Source organism: Lepidochelys olivacea, assembly GCF_965140295.1.
Source record: "Lepidochelys olivacea isolate rLepOli2 genome assembly, chromosome: 3".
In the NCBI taxonomy this organism is placed as follows: domain Eukaryota; kingdom Metazoa; phylum Chordata; order Testudines; family Cheloniidae; genus Lepidochelys; species Lepidochelys olivacea.
In genome coordinates this window covers 28,614,053-28,623,743 of record NC_140413.1, presented here as the reverse complement: position 1 = coordinate 28,623,743, position 9,691 = coordinate 28,614,053, and positions in this window count along the sequence as shown.

The following is a 9,691-nucleotide window of genomic DNA, read 5'->3' as shown; positions in this document are numbered from 1 at the left end:
AGGGATAGATAATAAGACAGTAAATATCATAATGGCACTGTAAAAATCCCTGGTATGCCCTTGAATACTGCATGAAGTTCTGGTTGCCTCATCTCAAAAAAGATATATTATAATTGGAAAAGGTACAAAGGAAAGGCAACAAAAATGATTAGGGGTATGGAATAGCTGTCTTATGAGGAGAGATTAAAAAGATTGGGACTGTTCATATTGAAAAAGAGGCAACTGAGGGGAGATATGATAGAGGTCTGTAAAATCATGAATGGTGTGGAGAAAATGAATAAAGTGTTATTTACCCTTTCACAAACCATGGGTCATCAAATGAAGTTAATAGACGGTGGATTTAAAACAAACAAAAGGAAGTACTTCTTCGCACAACACACAGTCAACCTGTGCAACTCATTGCTAGGGGATGTTGTGAAGGCCAAAATTATAACTGGATTAAAAAAATAATTAGGTAAATTCATGGAGGACTGCTCCATCAATGGCTATTAGTCAAGATGGTCAAGAATGCAACCTCATGCTTTTTGTGTCCCTAAACATCTAACTGCCAGATGCTGGGTCTTGACAACAGGAAATGGATCACTTGATAATTGCCCTGTTCTGTTAATTCCTTCTGAATTATCTGGTATTGGCCACTATCAAAAGACAGCATACTGGGCTAAAGGGACCATTGGTTTGACCCAGTTATGGACATTCGTATGTTCTTGTGTTCTTAGGATTGCCTTTTGCCTTGGCCCTTTGCTATTTAAGATTTTTATCAACGATCTGGAAGAAAATGTAAAATTGTTTCTGATACAATTTGCAGATGACACAATTTGGGGGAATGGTAATTAATGAAGGGGATAGGTCACTGACACAGAGTAATCTGGATCACTTAGTAAAATGGGTGCCAGCAAACGTGTTTTTTAATATGGCCAAATGCATGTCTACTTACAAACAAAGAATGCAGGCCCTACTTACAGTTTCGGGGACTCTATCCTGGAAAGCAGTGACTCTGAAAAAGACATGGGAGTCACGGTAGGTAGTCAACTGAACGTGAGCTCTGAGTGTGATGCTGTAGCTAAAGGGTTAATGGGATCCTGGGATGCATAAACAGGGGAATACTGAGAAGGAGCAGAGAGGATATGCTACTTCTGCACTTAGCACTAGTACAACTGCTACTGGAATACAGTGTCCACACTTGGTGATCATGTGACACATTGGGCTTCACCCAGGCCAGTAAGGGTTTCAGTCATCCCCTGCTTTGCAACTCTGGGTACTCAGAATGCTATGCTGCTATAGTTCACAGTCCTGACAGCAACAGCCAGCCTGCAAGCCTGGAGCTCTCATCCAGGTTTCCACCTCCCAGTGTCTCCTTGTAGAGGGATCTCAACAACCCTTCCACCCCTGAGTTTTCCCCAGAAATGTGTTCATACAGTGTTCAGCCCCTCTTACTATAGAACTCACAAAACCTTATCAAGTTTGCTGCCCCTTTAAAGAGTCATACCCAGCACCCTATTAACTTAACTGGGGCTAACACACCCTTCCCTTCAATCACAGGACTGCGTTGGTTTATAGTAAAACAAATTTATTATCATAAGGACACAGTTTAAGTGATACCAAGTCGAAGCAATAGGGATAGAAACGGTTACAAACAAACAAAAGTAAAAACACATTTCTAGGAGTAAAGTTTAACTTAAACTAGAGTCTTTTGTTCAAGCAGGTTTCTCACCTATATTAGGTTTCCAGAGACTTTCAACCTCTTTGGTTGAAAGGTTCCACTCTTCTCCCATGTACAAGACCTATGGCCTCTCATATCTGCCCAGTAAAGGATGCCAAAATGGCTGTCTGTCCTGGCTGGTATCTTCCAAAGTTCAATGATCTTGCTTCTGAAGGCAGAAAGGTTTCCTTGAGCTGCAGCTTCCATGGCCTGCCGAGATTGTTAAGAAGTCACTCCCGTTCTGGTTTACTTGATGGCTTTGTCTACTTTGCATTTAAATGTAGTTTAATTGTCTCTCCTTGTTCAATTTACATTGGAGCCACATGGAACCACATTTCTTTGTCTAGGACAGAGTGACTTAAGCACCTTGGAAGAACATATTTCCAGCACATAGTTATTATTCTTTCTTTAACATACATACATACACCACACAATAATATTAAAGACCAGCATGTTACCAGTTTGCATATGATACCTTATATGACACATTTTAGACACAGATTATGACAATATTTGAGTTGGGTTGCACTGAGCTGATCAAGCCATCTAAGACTCACTGCTAGATACCAGGGAGCCTCTTGTCTTCTGGAGTTGTGGTATTCTCAGGATCATAGACAACAATACAAGAAAGCTGATAAATTGCAGAGAGTGCAGAGAAAAGCCACAGAATGATTAAAGCACTGGAAAACGTTGTATAGTGGAGACTCAAGGAGCTCCATCTACTTAGTTTAACAAAGAGAAGGTTAAGGGGTGACTTGATTACAGTTTTATAAGTGATCAGTGACCGACACAGAGGAACATAAAATTGATAACAGAGGTTCTTCAGTCTAGTAGACAAAGGTATAACAAGATCCAATGGCTGGACGCTGAAGCTAGAAATATGTTGATTAGAAATAAGGCACAAATTGTTAACAGTGTAGGTAATTAACCACTGGAACAATTTATCAAGCGTTGTGATGAATTTTCTATTGTTAGAAATTTTACAATCAAGATTGGATTTTTTCTCTAGAAGATATGTTCCAGCTCAAACAGAAATCAATATAGTAAAGTCCTATGGTCTGTGTTATACATGAGATCAGCCCAATTAAATTATCACAATGGCCCTTTCTGGCATTAAAAATCTATGAATGAAAACTAAATTAATTTAAATGTTAAAAATAAAGAAAATAAAACTATTAGCATTCAGATTTCAGTCATGGATATATTTCATATATTCAGCTGTTATGGTTCAGCATGGTATTGTTTGTGCATTATAAGAGTCTATAGTTTTAGCTATGTGCAGGGAATCCTACCTAAAGATCCCTCAGTGTCACCATGAAATTGAGCACGCAAATTCTAAAAGGGAATTTTTTAGACGTTTACTTAACTCTGAGTCCTTTGGAAATTAGCCTCAAGCTCCAAGACCATGATACAGATGGAAGGAATTAATGCCGGAAGAACCTGTGCTACCTAGGGAAGGACAGCTGGTTGCACAATCCCTGTAGAAAATAGCATAAGAGAATCTATTACCAAAGTGCAAAACCAATGAACAAACTTCCCTGAAAGGAGATAATTGGTATGAACAGGCTGGAAGAAGGTGAAAGGGTAGACCGAGAGCTATTTGAGTCTGTTCAAGCTACTATGTATATTTTAGAGTTAGATAAGATCCATTAAATCGTTATTTATAATTAGTAGTGGTGTTTCATAGTTTGTCCTGAATATTAAAAAAATGGAACAAGCATAAAAGGTATTTTCCTTCTGAATTTTGTGCACAAATTTGTTGTGTTCACTTATGCCGTTTTGTTACTAATAAAACAATATTTTTTCATTCCCCATTACCTTGCGACTGATTACTAATAACTATAAAAAGTATGGCCATCTTATTAGTGAGCTGATGTTGATAATGTGTAACTATTACATCTAATATAGAATAAGCAGAGGGTACCTTTTGCTTTTTGTAATTTTACACAGACAAACTAAGAGTTTGGAGCAACATTAAAAATAAAGCCTTTTTGAGAGAAAGTTCTGTCATGTAAGGCCAGTTGCAGCTAGTAGGGGGCTGACAGTGATATGGATATACGTAGTGAAACCACTTTTTAGCAGCTCTGAATGGTGCCATATGCTGATGGCAGAGTTAGTAAAGAGGGGAGAAGTACAAGCAGCTAATAGTCCATTGCATTGATAGATTTATTTTATGTTTATTTTATTTTTATTAATAAAGGTCACTGACCACGCCTCAGATGAGATGATGATTCTGTTATTTGACAAGGTAGTTTGATCTGTCCATGCTGATACTGTCCAAGATTCATTAACATGGATCTATTAACACAGATGTGGTTCCCAGACTATCATATAAGCAGTGATCCATCAGTGGCTCATAGCAGAGCAAAACTCCAGTGTTTCAGTACATGGTACAACAATATCCACTTCTAAAATTTACATCACTGGGGCTAGGACCCAGAGACCAAGATCACTAATTCTTGGGGGGAAAAGTCGGTTTCTTCCTCCTTAGTAGGAATTATATCTTTTTTGCTTTTTGTTTTGTCTTATAGAATAGTAATGTAATGTACTTCGTATATCCATGCTAAATAAATATGTGAAGACTATCTCCTGACACTTGAGCAAATAGCCTTTTTCTTTACAATTTCTATGCAACATAAAAAAAAAGCCGTTTGGTGAAATGTTGGACCCGCTTCTCTCTACCTCATTTAACTGGCTGCAGTACATAAATTACTTTGTATATTGTTTCTTTTTTATGCTCTGTAGTCAGCTGTAAATCTTGAACGGAGTTATTCAATAACACACTTTTTCTTGTTCAAGTGAAGAATGGAGCCTAAGGCTTGATTCTCACTCCAGATATGGTACGCAAGTATATATCGTCACGTGCTTTGCCAGATCCTCTACTACATGTGTATACACATGCATAGTAGCTGATTTGACAAGAAATGCACCCATTCACCAGAGGATAACATACAGGCCCCTTGTTTTAAAACTGCTGTTTGTCTCCATGGCTTTGAATCACCTGTTTCTCTTGTAAACTGTGGATCAACAACTCTTTTTCACAGTCTTCATCCTTGTGGGTAATTAGCATATTAGGAATATATGGCAAATTATTTTTAAAAAAATCAAATCTGATGTGGTCTAGAAACAATGATGATCCTGTATTAAAAATTAGGCTCTTGTGGACAGGTGGGCAGTGTTTACTAGCACATTTTGGCCTAGATTTATTTATTCATTTTTGCTGGAATGAACTGCCCTTTTCAATATGCAAGTTTTCAACACCTCCTGCAGCACAGTGTATGCTCTTAATCATTGCTTGAGGTTTCTGATAGGATCAATGCCACACCTTGTAAATCGGCAAAAAAAGAAGGTATTAATTTTGCCACTTTAAAAGTTATCATCCTTCCTGTTCTTGGTTTGTGTTTGCTTGCTGAATATTCCAAAGGGATAAAGAGCAGGTCGACCTTGAAAAGAGAATCTGTGCAAAACTGTCTTCTCAGCATTCGTAAGATTTGTGACCTTATCCAAAACCCATTGACGTCAATTAAAAGGGGCTCCCATTGACTTCAGTGGTCTTCTGGATCATGTCCTTAGAGAGTCCCCATATCCAAATACGAAAGCAGATGCAAAATAAACTTCTCAAGCTTAAGACAACTGAAAATGTTCAATGGACAAGAAACTCCTCTACCTCCCTTCCCCCAAATAAAATCTTTGATTTTCTGTTGATAAAGCAGCAATACACCTTTTTGCCTAATGTTTTAAAATCCAAAATACTATAAGAAATTCCAGTTTCTACATGCATGGTGCTTTCAGTCTGCAGTGATAGAAAATTCATGAATAAGGTTCTCCTCCCTTAAGGAAAAGGAAAGGTGTATACTTCCCCAAGGCAAAGTAGGAAAATATAAATTTCCTCACACCCCTGGATGGGAATGCGCTCTGAGATTGGGTTGTGGGAGGGAAACATGTCCCAGGGAAATTCCTCTCAATAGCACACTTTTAAAGAGCTGTTATGCAGGGAAAACTTAGCATCTTCTTTGAGGAAAAGTTCTATTGGGATACAGCTACCAAAGAAGAAGTCTCCACATGGAGACTATAAGTAATGGAACAAAGAATTGCAGAGCCTGATCTAGACAGGGAAACTGCAGACGGGAATCTCTCCGCAGGTTAGTTTCCAGACAGAGTAGATCCATGGGATAATGTCCCGAAGATATAAAGCTACCTGGAAGCTACCCTAGAAATAGTTTTATAACAGATACCATCCCCAAATTAATTTACTTAGTAGAAGGGGGGACATGAGTTATATTTTTAAAGCGAGTTATCTTCAGAATTATTAGGAGATCATGATAATCTAAATATTTTCTTACTGGGCATATAATTTATGAGTTATTTGGCATTATTGTTTCCAGATATCATGGCCTAGCATAATGCAACACTGAAAAACAATGTCTATGTTATATTGGATGAGAAAATATAATAACACACTATTACCAAACACTACGAGAGCTCCCTTCTTACAAGAATCTCCAAGGACTTTACAAAGCTGGGCTAAGTATTGATATCCCAATTTGTGTGGACAGGGAGACTGAAGCCAAGACAAATTAAGTGACTTGTCCAATGACACACAGTAAATAGGAGTACAGTCAGAACTATAACTCAGGGCTTTTGGTCCCCAGTCTCCTGCCTGTCTCACTAATAAATAAATAAAGTAGAAGTTAGGAATTGTAAAAAATTGATAAGGGAAGCCAACGGACACAAGGAGAAATCTATGGCCAGTAGAGATAAGCACACTAAGGAGTTTTTAAAAATATATTTGCAATAAAAAGAATTCTGACAATGGTATTAGATAGAAATGGTAGAATTATCAAGAATGATGCAGAAAAGGCAGAAATGTTCAATAAATATTTCTGTTCTGTATTTGGGGAAGAAACAGATTGTATAGTCTCAACATATGGTGATGAGATCACTCTTTCCATCCCAGTAGTATTTTTGGATGATGTTAAACAGCAGCAACTAAGGTCAGACATTTTAAAATCAACAGGTAACTAGCATCCAAGAGTTTTACAAGAGTTGTCTGAGAAGCTTGCTGAACTGTTAATGTTGATTTTCAATAAGTGTAGGAATACTGGAGAAATTCCAGAAGACTGGAAGAAAGCTAATGTTATATCAATTTTTGAAAAGGGTAAATGGGATAACCCGGGTGATTATAGGCCTGTCAGCCTGACATCAATCCTGGACAAGATAATATAGCAGCTGCTACGGAACTTGATTTTTAAAGGAATAAAGCAATGTAATCAATGCAATTCAACATATGTTTATAGAAAATACATCCTATCAAACTAACTTGATATTTTTTATAAGAGTATATGTTTGGCTGATAAAGATAATAGTGTTGATATAATATACTTAGACTTCTGTCAGGCATATAACTTAGTACAGCAGAACACTTTGATTAAAAAACTAGAACGATACAACTGGAACACACTAAATGTATTCAAAACCTGGCTAACTGATAGGTCTTAAAATTAAATTGCCAATGGGGAATCATCATCAAGTGGGTGTTTTTCCAGTGGGGTTCCGCAGGGATCAGTTCTTGGCTCATGCTAGTTAACATACAAAACATAAAATTGTCACTGATAAAGTTTGCAGATGACACACAAATTGGGGGAGTGGTACATAATGAAGAGGATAGATCACTGGTTCAGAGCAGTCTGGATCTATGGTAAAATGGGCGCAAGCAAACATGTATTTTAATACAGTTAGATGTAAATGTATACATCCAGGAACAAAAAATGTAGGCCATACTTACAGGACTGGGGTGGAGGTGTGTCTAACCTGGAAAACTAACTCTGAAAAAGATTTACAAGTTATAGTGCATAAAAGAGTTAATGTGATCCTGGGATGCATAAACGAGAATCTCAAGAAGGAGTGGAAAGGGTATTTTACCTCTGTATTTAGCCCTGGTGCAACTGCTGCCAGAATACTGTGTCCATTTCTCATGCCCGCAATTCAAGAAGGATGTTGATAAAGAGGGTTCAGAGAAGACCCACAAGAATGATTAAAGGATTAGAAAGCATGCCATATAGTGATAGACTCAAAGAGTTCAATCTATTTAGATTAACCAAGAGAAAGCTAATGCGTGACTTGATTACAGTCTATAAGTATGTACATGGGGAACAAATATTTAATAATGGGTTCTTCAATTTAGCAGAGAGAGGTATAACATGATCCAGTGGGTGGAAGTTGAAGCTAGACAAATTCCGATGAGAAATAAGATGTAAATTTTTGTCAGTGAGGTGATAACTCATTGGAACAATTTACCGAGGGCTGTGGTGGACTCTCCATCACTGACAATTGTTAAACGAAGTATGCAGAGGCATCAACTTTGAGATTTCTCTGGGGGTGTTGGACCCCTGCTCCACCCCTTCCCTCAAACCTCCACCCCTGCCCTGCCTCTTCCTGCCCCTGTTCCGCCCCCTCCCCACCAGCCCCTCCCACACGCTGCTAAACAGCTGATTGTGGCGGGTGGGAGGTGCTAGAAGGGAGGTGGAGAAGCTGATCGGCAGGGCCACTGGTGGTGGGGGAGGCACTGGGCAGGAAGGGGGAGGAACTGATTCGTGAGGCTGCTGATGGGGCTGAGCACCCACTATTTTTTTCCTGTAGGTGCTCCAGTCCCAGAGCACTCACGGATTTGGCACCTATGCAAGACTGGATGTTCTTCTAAAAGTTACGCTCTAGGAATTACTTTGAGGAAGTTCTATGCCTTGTGCTATATGGGAGGTCAAACTAGATGGTCAAAATGGTCCCTTCTGGCCTTGGAAGCTATAAACACCACAGCTGTACTGCTAGAGAGGCAGCACTATCAACCTGGTTAGAATAGAGAAATAAGCCCCAAGAGCTGAGTTGTGCTGTATGCTATTCCCTTTACTTGCTCTCCAGCATTGGATAAGACTGTCACAGAGTGGCTGGCCCTTTAAAAGAAGTTGAGCCCAGCTTCACCTGTGACAGATCAACTACCTCCCAGCTAAGACTGATTGGCTTGGGATCATGTAATTATAAAAGCCAGCAACTAGGCAAGTGTGGGTTAGAGAGTTATAACAGGCTCCTGTAGGAGACTCAGGTTGGTCTCTATGGTATGGAGAACCAGACAGACAATCAATAAGTGAATTGGGGAAGAATTTCTGGTAATGTGGGGGGCTCTGACAAGGAAGCCCTTGGGTCAGGGGAAGGGTAGCTGTGAGATTTATGCTGAACTCTTATTTTGGGGGTTGCTACAGATTGTTGGTGTAACCAATAAATGTTGCCCTGAAGAAAGGCTCTTAATGGACCTTGAATGTGATGTTTAATCCCTCCCGGACTGGGGAGACAGACCAGCAGTTTACAAACACTCAGTCTTCTATCAGTTCCACCAAGTTTTACACAGATGTTACTCAATGGAGTAACTTTCATGTGAATAGAGATTAAAAGATCTTGTTTATTTTAGAAAAGAAACAAATAGGAGACAGGGTAAAAAAGCATTAAAACTATGGCCCAGAGGGGAAGTAGGGTTAGTTCTCTCATTTTCACTACATAAGAATTAGGGGACGTTGAGTGGATTTGAAGGATGGTAAATTCAAAACTGATTAAAGGAAATATATTTTCATTCAGAGCATAAGGAGACTATGGAACTCATTGCACAAGGTATCACTGAGGCCAAGAACTTTAAATATTTAAAGAGATTAGGCATTTGTATGGCCAACACAGCTATTCAGAATGATCAGTTTTAATGCTACAGTTTTTGAAGGAATATAAAATATCATGTTTTAGGATGTAAAACACGCTCTAATTACTAGGAACTTGATTTTTTTTCTGGGGCAGAGCATCCCACATCTACCTGCTGAAAGATTTCTTACACCTTCTTCTGAAGCTTCTGGTGCTGGCCACTCTCAAACACAGCATACTGGACTAGATGGATCACAGGTCTGATCCAGCATGGTTATTTTTATGTTCCTATTATCCTCTTGAGGCAACCCCTTT